The 11,902-nt window shown below is 53.3% G+C and overlaps 1 pseudogene; it reads right to left on the minus strand.

Moving 5' to 3' along the window:
• Window positions 1-579: 579 nt before the first annotated feature.
• Window positions 580-11,547, minus strand: LOC144255836 (phosphatidylinositol 4,5-bisphosphate 3-kinase catalytic subunit delta isoform-like; annotated as a pseudogene).
• Window positions 11,548-11,902: the final 355 nt, after the last annotated feature.

The raw sequence follows: 11,902 nt of genomic DNA on the forward strand, positions 1-11,902 counted from the left end.
AACTGCTAGGTGGAGAGCCTGGGAATAAGGCTTCCCCAAGAGGAAGTGAGTCTTTGCTGGGCAAGATCCACCAGCTGGAAGACCTGGAATGCCCATCCTAAGACAAGAGCAAGGTACAACCTCAAGGTGCCCAACTCACAGTGCTTGGACTCAGTGCAGCACCCGTCCTCTGCACTAGGATGCATTTGCATTTATGGTGTTTTGTTCTTTTTGTTATTTTTTACTTGTAGATGGAAAAATACCTTTATTTTAATTTATTTTTATGTGGTGCTGAAGATTAAAACCAGCGCTTCACACGTGCGAGGCAAGAACTCTACTACTGAGCTTACAACCCCAGCCCTGGCTGTTTGGTTCTTTATTATAGTTTTTTTATACATGTATGACAGTGGAATATATTATAATTCTTATTACACAAATAAAACACAATTTTTCCTATCTCTTGTTTTATACAAAGTATATTTTCACAAATTTGTGTCTTTGTACATCTACTTTGGATAATAATGTCCATCACATTTCCCCATCATCTTGAAACATTTCCTGTCTATCTAAATAACTAGTGTAAACAAAATGTAATTGTGTTGTTCTTTCCCATGAGGTGTAGTTCAGGTGTAGGCCCCATCTAGGACAACCAAGGGTAGCTGTCCTCAGACAGGTTTGTCAGCCTGTGGCAGCTCAGAGGTGGCCACTATTGCCGGTTGTCTTTGGTCAGGTTGTGTGCCAGCCAGTTCACTTTGGTCTTCCAGCTCTCCCTCAGGGCTTCATTGAACTTCACCCTGAAGTGCTTCAGCCCCTCCTCCTCCGTCTTCCCCAGCGCCAGGGTGTCCTGGGACAGAATCATCACAACTGCATCAACATTCAGGGATCCTGACCCTGCTGCATGTGCAATCCCTTCTGCCTCCCTGTACTCCTGCCACCTCGGGTTGTTAAAATTCCTTCCTAAAAGAACTGCAAGCAGAGGGTCAGGCAGCCTCACCTTAGCTGAGAGAAGGGCAGGAGGAGCTTTAGGGAATACACCCCCTCCCACTCTGCCTCTCACAAAATGAAAAGACAGGAATGCAAAGTGTCTTGCAAACCTACAAGAGACTTTATCTCATGCATGAAAGACACTGAGGACACATGGTATGACCAAACAAGATCACAGTTCACCTGCAACTGGGCGGGAATAGGCCCAGGGAGTGCAACATTCTGGCCACTTCCCACCATACTGCACTGCTGGGCCTGGGATGGCATGAGGGCTGCCATCTGAGAGGTGAATCTCCTAGATCCCTGAGCTGTTCGGGCAAGATGCACTCTGACCAGGATGAGCTCTGCCAAGCTCATTTTTTATACTATACATAGGGAAGGCAGGCTCCTCCACAGCTGTAGACGTTCAGGCAGGCCTTGTGAAGTTTGTGGTAGACCCTGGACTCCAGTCTGGTGTGGTCCTGTGCTGGCATACCTTCAAATAGTGGATGTCTTTGGAGGAGCTTAGCTCAGGCAGGCCTGCTGCCTGCATCGGAGCAAAGAGTTGGAGGAAGAGGAGCCCATGGCACCGCAGAATGCTGTAGGCCTGTTCACAGTAGCCTCGAAACCTGCAGAGGTGGAGGAAATAGATAAATCCCTGGGTCCTCCCTGCCATCCCCAGCCCCAAACACGCAGGGGTTCTGCATCCAGCCAGCACCTGCCCCTGAGTGTCTGCCCCTGGCCTGGACCTGCTCTGACACCTCCCATGGACCTCCTGTTTGCACTGCCCAACAGGGTACTCTTGGATTGGGGTGCACCTGCAGAGAAGGCAGCACCCCCAGGGTGGAGGCAGGAGTTAGCCTGAGGGCTATGTCCCCATCCCTGCCCCTGGCTGGACACTGTCCCCTCACTGGGGCCCTGGGCACCCTCACCTTTCAAATTTCTTATTATTACTAGTATTGCCCTGCTGAATCACGTGGACAAAGTCATGGGTGAGGATGAATGGGACTCGCTCACGGTTGATTCCAAACTTGGTCTTGAAATTCCCCAGAATGTGGCCAAAGTCAATGTGAAATAGCTGAGGGGAGGGAAGGGCAGGGAGAATAGGCTTCACAAAGAGAGGTTCCAGTTAGAGGAAGTCAGCAGGACTTGGGGCACTCTTCTGGGAGGTGTGGGTAGGTCAGAGAGGCCACTGGGCCAGGGATATAAGACAAGCTCACTAGGCAGCTGAACACAGTGCCCCTTACCTGCCCATTCTCACGGATCATGATGTTGTCACTGTGCCTGTCACCGATGCCCAGCACATATGTAGCCACACAGTAGCCGGCACAAGAGAGGGTGAAATCCTCAATGGCTCGATCCAGGGCTTCTCTGGGTGGGGAAGATTGAAAAACAGGGCTCCTTATATTTTCCCTCCTCTTGAATCTGGCCTTGTGTTAATCAACAAGGAGGGCATTATTCTGGAGCATAGGTCACCACGCCCAGCTTGAAATTGCCCCCTTCTTCCACACAATACCATTCAGAGTAGCCAAGGTCTATGTATTAGATGAAGAGAGGCTGCATAAAGAGGCACAACTGACAGCCAAGTCCCTAGGTGTGTGACTGGGCCCTTGGTAGAAGCTCTGGGCTCAGGCAATATCACACATGCTAGCCATAGCACCAGCTATTTCAAACCACAGCAGAACCCACTCAAGCTACATATTTGTGACTAAACACAGTGGTGGTTTTAACGCCCAAAGAGTTGAGTAGCATAACACAGCCATGAAAAATGGACACCCAGGAACAGTGACCTTCTCTGTCCTACCCCAAATCAGATGTGGGCCAGTGCTCAGCTGAGCCAAGCAGCCATGGAAACTGTCACAGGCCTTCCCTCACCTTTCACTCTATGGAGCCTCTCCCAGGAATAAGAAAGCCTACCCAGGGTTCTTGGACTTGAGCCAGTTGAGCAAGGCATCCTTGTTGAAGGCAGCCATGGCAGCCAGGTTGCTCTGGTTCAGCTGGATGTTGGCAATGGTGTCCGAGTGCTGCACCGCCTCAATGAGGCCCATGCAGTCACCAGTGGGTAGGCAGCCATAGGGGGTCATCCTAGCACATGAGAGGAGGCACAGGCAGACACTATGGTTAAGGACATTCTCTGGGGCTACTGGAACCCCCTGGAAATTGAGGCACCCAACAAAACCACAGGGAATACTGCTAAAATTCCTAAGGATGCCAGATGGGGTGTGGGGCTCTGGGGAAGGTGCCTTAGAGACACAAAACTGGCACCCAAGTTGCAGAGCACACCTTGGCTGGGCTCATGTTTGCTCTGAAGAGAATGAGTCAGCAGGCTTGGAAGAAGGTGGCACGGCTCCCCAAGGGGTAGGAAGCCAGGAAATAGGAGCTGAGCACCAGGAATGGCCTTACCCAAACCCCTCCAGCTCCCCTACCCCTCTTGTAAGAACAGCCGCTCTCACATCCAACAGGGAGGTGTCAGTTTAGACCAGGAACTCCTCCAGGAGCAGGCTCTGAGGCCTGTTACAGACCCAAACAAACAGTTGATGGATAGAGGCCCCACCTTAGGTCCAGGCCCTCCTGCTTCCACAGGGCATCCATGAGCTGGATCATCTGCAGAGTCAGCATGTCCTGGCGGAGGTCTGGAAGGGCAGGAGTTTCTAGTGGGTTATACACCCATGCACGGCTCAGAGTGTCTGAGCTCTGTCTTCTCAGGGAACCCCTTGGGGCCCTACCACAGAACAGTATGGGCCTAGGTGAGAAGGCCAAGGTCTCAGCATGTCCCCTGCCCAGCCTGGCTCACCATCCCCGTTCTTAAAGATGATGCCAATGCGGTCACCACTGCCTGCCTCCTCACTGCTGTACATGATCCACAGGGGTTTCATCTTGGAGTCCATGAAGGTGCACTTTTCCACACTGCAGGCAGAGGGCCGTGTTGGCCTGGGCGGTTGGGGGCTTAGGGCGGGGGAGGGGGCTTAGGGCCTGGCTCCAGGTGGGGCTAGGCCTGGGGCTCACCAGACTTCTGCCAGCATCGTGCTGGGGTCCAATGGGGACTGAAAGTGTGAAAGGGCTTCTAGATAAGTATCCTGGCACATGTAGAAGTGCATCAGCTCCTTAGTTTGGGGCTTGGTGGTCTTCTGGGAGCTCACCTTCACAAAGTTGCTCAGGGCCTTCAGCTTTCTCAGTGCTTCTGCCTGGTGGGCAGAATGGAGTAGCAGCAGTGCACATGAGCCTGAGCCAGAACCAGGAGTATGACTGTGAAGGGGCCTGGAAGGGGAGCCCGCCTCAGGCACAGGCACTCTGAGCCTCACCTGCTTCATCAGCACCTTCATGTGGTGGGTGCTGCCCCTGAAGTAGGCCTCCATGATGAGGCCAAAACGCAAGGCCACGGACGGCACATGCATCTCAGAGCTGGAGGGAGAAGATGGGGCTGAGAATGGCCAGGAGTGGCACATAGACCCTCCCCAGCCCAGTAAACATGAGGTCAGCAGGCCAGGAGACCCTCATCCCCCATGGCTTTTCTAGGTTCCCAAGGAATCAGCAGGGGTGCATCCAGCTACCGAAGATGCCAGAATAGGAAGTGGCCAATCTTTCGGTTGGCCAGAGCCCGGTCCAACAAGAATTGGGTCAGTTCGCAGTCCAGGTAGGACTTGTACTTGAGGACCTGCACCAGCTGCAGCAAGCACTGGAGAAGCTCGTCGTCTCTGTAGGGGAGGAAGGCTGGTTGAGTCTGGGGTTCTGAAACTCAGGACAGAGGTCTCCAGCTGGCAGGTGACTGGAAAGAGGGTGAGGCCAGCCTAGGCTCATCTCCACCCAGCACCCACTTCCAGGTTGCCAGGGCAAGATGTCTTAGTGAGGAGCTGGCAGCCTGTGGGCCTCAGTGCCCAGCTGGGACTCACGTCAGTTTCTCCAAGGACCTGATGGCAAAGGAGCCCACGTGGCAGTCAGGGAAGCTGAAGTCCAGCAGCTCCAGGGCATTCAGGACAGGAAGCTCGGGCCAGGAGCACAGCAGGTAGAGCATCTGGAGGATGCTTTGCAGTCAGGTGGTGGGGGGCCCACTGCTATCTCTCTACTCCAACTGTGCCCCTGGTGCCCCTCTCCACCCACCTGGGCCACATCCCCGTGCTTGTTCCACTTGGTCACGAGCAGCAGGTGGGCCAGAGCCTCTGGGAAGTGCTCCTGCACTTCATGCCGCATCTTCCACACCAGGTCCTTCTCATGCTCATACAGCTCTCCCGACCCCCGCTGCTCCAGGATTCCCTGCAGCTGCAGCTTCTAAGGGGCGCAGGCAGACTGAGGCCTCCAGCCCAGCATCTGGCTCCATGCCCCACCAGCACCCCAGCTCACCTCCTCCTTGGTGGTAGGCCCATGCTCCCCGTGACGTCCCAGCTCTAGAATCTGCAACAAGTGTACCTGCTGTGAGCTCCCCAGGCCTGGGCCAGCACTGGCAGGGCTCTAGGCAGGGCGTCTGCACCTCAGCACTACTGCCAACCACTCTTGCTGGTGGGAGCCCTCCTGCATACTGCAGGGCATTCAGTAGCATCTCCAGGCTCAGCCTGCCTCAGGCCAGTAGTACCGCTCCCATTGGCTGTGACAGCAAAATGTCATCAGACATCACCAACATCCCCTGGTGGGCCACATAGCTACTGGGACGCCTCAAATCAGCATGATGACCCAGCCCCCAGCAATGGGCAAAGCCTGGGGTGGCCAGGGACCCCGTCTGAGGAGCTCCAGGAAAGCTCCTGGTTAGCGCTCAGCTTCCAAGAAGGACCTCACTGACCTTCTCCAGGGCAGGGTAGTACACAGGGTGAGGGGCCACCTTGGGCAGGTAGATGACCAGGGTGACAGCACTCTCTGTGTTGGGATTGCTATGCATGGTACCCATAGGGTTCAGCAGGTCTCCTTTCTCATCTGAAGGCAGGGAGAGATATAGTTGTAGGGGAACCAGTTCTGGATCCCTCACCCTCCAAAAGCCTCTCCCTGATGGGCCTGGGTCCACCTGGGACAGAGGGCCACATGTAGAGGCAGAGCTCTCCAGTCTTGAGCTGGTCCTTGTAGTCAAATAACATGAGGTTGGCCCAGGCGATTGGGAAGTCCTGGAGAAGGATACTACAGATCAGAGTGAGCCTCTTCTTGTTCATATGCAAAATGGAACCAGTCTCCAGGCCAACCAGGAGAGAAGATCCAGACTGCATGGAAGGTCTCCAAGTTAGACCCAGGAGGAGGGGAAGGACCCGCTATCTCTTTCCTATCAGAGTTTCAGTAATTAAGCCAGAAAGATCCCTTCCTGGCTGCCTGCATCTTCACATCTTCAAGAGACACTTGAGTAAGCCCACCAGTCCCATAGGTGGCCCAGGTCAAGGGGCAAGTCACATCCTGGGTCTAGTGACTTGGGGCCCAGCCACACTCTTCCCAGGCAGCCACTCACTCATCATTTCTGTCCCCCTGAGAACAGTGTCCTTCCACCAAGGGAGCTGCCTCCAGGACCCCTAAGGACCACAGGTCTGGGCTAGATATTTCAAGTCAGGCAACTCATGAGCTGTTACTCAGGCAGCACAGGAAGCTAGACTAAGGAGCCAGACTAGGGCAGGCAGAGAGACTGGGGTCCCCAGGCTCTCCTAGGAACTTGTTCTCAGGGTGCCTGCCTGTGGGAACAGGATGGCAAGAGGCCCCAGTAAGGGGTTTCACTGGGTGTCTGAGGCCTGGGCCTCTCCCAGTCAGCCCAACCCACCTCCTTCTTGGGTTTTTTCTTGCTAGAGTGCGCCTTCTTGGCCTTCTCCGTCACCGCATAGAGTGCAAAGCAGAGCCGGGCCATGCGTGGCAGGTCACAGATGTGGATGTCAAACTCCAGATGCTGCTTCCACATGGGCTCTGAGCACATGCTCACCTCCAAGCTGGACATCATCTTGCACAGCATCTCATTGCCATGGAAGAGCCCGGCCTGCACCACCAGCTGGGGAAGGGGTACAGGGCATGGATGAGGGAGTGAAGGCCCCACCCCATCTAAAGTTCCAATCCTCTCCTTGAAGGTCCCCATTTACACAGGGGTCCAAATCTACTTCTTGCATTGAGAGTGGTCCAGCAGAGTGTAGGCTGGCAGCTCAGTGGTACAGGTGTCTTGCGGCATTGGTACCCCAGGCTGCGCTGCGGCAAGCCAGTCTCAGTGCACTTGACTCTGTGGGTCAACTCAGAACCTCAGTTTCCTCATCAGGGTTCAGAAGTTCCAGGGTCCCTTCTGCTTCTAACAGCTCTGGCTACCTTCATGCCTAGCATCTTCTGAGCCCCATGTGGCTCCAGTCTCCAGTGTACCTATTCCAGTTCCAACCTGCCAGCCCATCCCCAGAGCAGCTCCCACCCAATCCTCCATGACTCCTGCAGACACAACCCCCTTCCCAGATTGTAAAGTAATGCCAAAAAAAGAGACAAAACAAGACATGCTACGCTCTGTGGACCCAGACAGGCATCACCTCCCAGAAGTGGGACAATAAATCCACCTCTGCAGGTGGTTCTAAGTGCAGAGGAGCCATGAAAGTGCTTTTTGAAGAGACAACAGGGCACTGTTCCCCAAGCCCATTGGGGCTCAGCTTCCAGGGGGAACCATGTGAAGTGTCCCCCAGACTCTTGGCACCCCTGGGTTGGTAACCCCTGGAAGCACCTCAGCCCAGCTGCAGCCAGCTTCTATGGTGCCTTACCCATCTCTGACTGGGCCTCCTAATTCAATGGGCTGTGTCTGATTCCACAAGCTCCACCAAAGTCAAATACCCACAAGTTGCTTGGCCCAGGTTTCCATTAATTGGCCTCCCTGGCCTGCTGGCCTGCTCCCCTCCCCTCTTATTGTTTGGATGTGGTTCACAGCCAATCCAGGCAGAGATAATGAGTAATGTGCCCAGGTGACTTTTGTGTGACACCCTCCCACTCTTCTTTCACTGCTGCCCCTCCAGGCTACAGCACACCCTGTTTGTGAAAAAAAAAAAAACACACAAAAAAAACACCTGTCCACTCACCTGGTACCCGAGCCCCTACCTTCATCTGCTCATCAGCATTGATTCTGCTGCCCTGGATGAGCTCAATGCAGAAAGGCTGCCCCAGTGACCACAGGGACACAGAGGAAGGCTAGAGAGGAGAGGAGAGGGGCTTAAATCCCAGCTCATTCCCCTGGCTACTGAAAGGCTGGGGAGAGGGGGAGAGGGTCCCAAATTTATGGCAAGGTTCAGAAACCTGTCACCAACACCATCCTTTACCAATCTGCCACACAGGGGCCCAGGGGCTCCAGCCCCCCTGAGATCTGCAGAGAAGTAGGCAATCTGGGATCGCAGTAGCTCAGACAGGACCCTACCCTGGGTGTCAGCTCAAGGCCCTGACTCTCCAAAAGGACTGCACCATCCAAAGTCCCCTGGATCAACACCTAGCCCTGGTGCTGCCCAAGAGTCTCTAGGATTGGCCAAAAGGAGGTAGGAAGAGAAAGAGGGTAAGAAAGGGGAGGACACCATCTCACCTTCTTCATGGGAATGGGGGGCGGTTTGGTGTGTGGTTTCTGGACCTGAGGGGTCAGTTTGCTCTGCTCATCCCTCATGGCAAGGATGGAAGAGGAGTGCACCATGGTCAGGTGGGGGGTCTGTCCACTGTGCAGGCAGCTGCATATGTACTGAGATGAGAGTGTAAGATTGAGCTGTCAATGGGTGGTAATCCATTCCCTGGAACCAAGAGAGACCCACAGTCTGGCTCTCTCACTCCTATGCTGGCCCCTTCTAGAGTGGTAGGGATCCCAGAGTGCAGAGGGCTCTTTGCAGGCCTCACCTTGAACTGACAGAGCAGGTAGCTGCCATAGAGGTACTCATGCCGCCCATTCACCTGCAGCACATAGTCCTCAGGCCGCTCCATTGTGAGGTTCTGGTACATCTTGGCCTTCTTCTGGAGGGCACAGGCCATCAGCGCTAGGGGCACATCCTTGGTGGACACCTGGATGGTGAAGCTCTCCTGTGGGGAGGAGGGAGGGTTGGCATGCTGCTCTCAGGCCCATAGGCTTCTGGGGAAAAGGGGCAAGGCCACATGCCTGCCTTTATTGGGTATCCCCAAGTGTGAGCCCTACAAGGGCAGGGCCTGAGTCATTCACTGGTGAAAGTAACAGCAGACACCCAGGAAATACTTGTCCAGTGAATAAGGGACCAATTCAGCCTTGATGAGCTTACCTGGTGGGATGCCTGCATACCTGGAAAATGCCATGTGATGCCAGTGAGTGAAGGGAAATTTGGGGGCCTGGGAAACTGGAGTGTCTTATCAGTGGAAGGTCCCCATGGGCACAGCAGCCCATGTGCCACAGCTGGGGCAGCCTCCCTAGGACATGGGCTATGGGCTCACCCTGCTGCCCTCAAATTTGACATTGACCAGCAGGTCTGGGTTGGAGATTTGAGAGGTGTTGCTGTCCCCCCAGCTCCTGGTGGAGGGCTCCAGCTGAAGGGGAAAACTGTCTTGCAGCCAGGCCTCCCAGCCCAGCTGCTGCCGGTGGGCAGCCGCCTCCTCGCTGAACTGGCGCATCTTAGTGCAGAAGTCATTCACTTCTGGGTCTTGGAGGCAGTCGAACTCGTGGAGGCCTGTAGGGCAGGAGCAGGCTCAGTGCAGGTGCATGTGGCACCAGCCACCCAGGTGTGCCCTACCTTGCCAAGGTGGGGGCTGATCTGTGAGCCCTACCTTTGCCAATGAGGATGCTGATCTGTGAGTTGATGAGCTTCTCCATGCGGTCACCCTCGCGGGTCACCAGGCGCAGCATGGGCAGGAAGGGCCGAACATCACATAGCCGCTGCTGCTCATGCTCTAGCTCTTGCTGCTCTGCGGTCTGGTTGACACAGGTGAACACATAGGCCTTGGGGTCAACTGAGCATGTGGAAGAGGGGCTCATTCTGGGCTTCGTGCCACAGCATCTGGGAGGAATGGTTATGGTCAGCCTTGCTGGCCATGACAGCTGCTGGAAGGCAGGCAGAGGCCTCTACTCTGGGCATCCAACTCTGTATGAGCCACATAGAAGGCAAAGGGAGACCCCAACATCACTTCCTAGGAACCCTTTGGCCCTTAGGACCAACCAGCTAGTCAGCAAGCTTCCTGTCCCTGTGCTCTGTGAAGGACTTTATGTATGGAGATTGGGGACTGAGCAGCCACGCCTGCCTTAGACACATTATCTAGGGCTGCTTTCACCCCACCAAGGCAATGGTGGCCTTGAGCCATGGCAGAGCTGAACCACTGTGACACATAACACGTAGCCCACAAAGCTTCATATCAATAAAAATATGAAGAAACCAAAACCACAATGAAGTGAGAGATGGGACCCCAGGGACAAGTCTGCTACTGTAGTGTTTCAACTTTAGGCACACTGTTTGAATTTCTGTAAGCACATCAAGTGAACCATATAATGATGTTTACAGGAACTAGAATATGAACAAGATGTTACTGTGGTCACTCAGTAAAACAAGTCATGACAGTTCATAATCAGAATTTAGTTAGAATGTGGTTAAAAAACAGGAAATGGCTAAGGTCGTGCCTGTGGCTGTCTTCTATGGCAGGATCACAGGCATGTCTCTTCCTTCTCATTCTTATTTTCCAAAAATTTATGGGCCAATATTATTATTGAACTCAGGGACACTGAACTACAGAGCCATACCCTCAGCCCTTTTTCATATTTTCTTTAGTGACAGGTTCTCACTTAATTGCTTCGAATCTCACTACGTTGTTGAGGCTGGCTTTGAACTTACAATCCTCCTGACTCAGCCACTGGAACATTTGGGGACACACCCAGCTACTTTTGAAGTAGAAAAATATAAGGAAGGATGGAAGGAAGGCAGAGAGAAAATTTCCAGGACATTAAAAAAAATCCCTCAAGTGTGGTCCATTGCTTCTATAATTTTTTTCTTGTTCTCAATAATAGCTTTTAAAATTGTGAAATAAATTCTTGCCCTCGGGCAGTCCAAGGCATGACCCATTAAACCCGAGTTTGTAAGTGGCAAAACCCCATTGAAAGTCACAGGAAAGCTTCTACCAAAGCAGATGTTCATTGCTTTGACTCAGTAATTCATCCTGAAATTTATTCAATGAACCTGAGGACCCTTTCCAAGGATGATGGGCACTATGTTGGCAACAGTTTTAAAGACAAATTCCTGCAAGGCCCTTATGTGTCTGGGAGCAGATTGTGGTCACTAAAGTGATAGACAGCATAATCTGAGTCAAACTTTCAAAGTTCCATTCCAGCACTGGAGGCTTAAGGGCATCTGAGGCTAGTAGCTGGCCCTCTGGTAACTAGGGAGGGGAACACATTGCCATGGGGTAAGCTGAATTTGAATAGTAAGTGGAGTTTAACCACCCATTTTATACAAGTTCTTGATATTGTATATTTTTCAAAATTTATATCTGAGGTTCTCAAGTGTGAGGAACAATGTCTCTGTCTTTCTGAGCTCCCAGGGCTGACAGGAGACCAGGAAGTACCTGCTTGATGGTGCTGAGGTTGGCATTGCAGGACACAGGGAAGCTCAGGTAGATCCCTGTGGGCAGAAGGAAGTCAACCACCACACTCTGATTCTTCTCCTCCTTGGTCCAGAATTCCATGAGACAGTCAATCCCCAGGGGCATTCTGCTTTGTTATTTCTCTGTGGCCACGTGACATGTAAAGGAAGCAAAGGCAGAGAGTTTTTGAGAGTAGTGTATGGGGGCCTCGGGCAATGTGAGGCTCAGGGCTGAGGGCTCCCAGGTGGGCACATGGTGTTCTCCTCCCACAGGGCCCCCACTGCCCAGGTAGCTGCTGCTCCTACTGTCCCAGAAAACTGTCTGCACTCGGCTGCCTCTCACCATGGTGGACACATCTGCCTCCCTCACAGCGGGCCCAGAGCCATAGACCAAATAATTTTCCTCTGGAAATTATGCATCAGGGAAACACTATCATGGCCATCACCTGGCAAGGAAAAATGGCAGTGTGGCTGGGTGTACA

The sequence above is a fragment of the Urocitellus parryii genome, chromosome 7 (genome assembly GCF_045843805.1).
Source record: "Urocitellus parryii isolate mUroPar1 chromosome 7, mUroPar1.hap1, whole genome shotgun sequence".
Classification (NCBI taxonomy): Eukaryota; Metazoa; Chordata; class Mammalia; order Rodentia; family Sciuridae; genus Urocitellus; species Urocitellus parryii.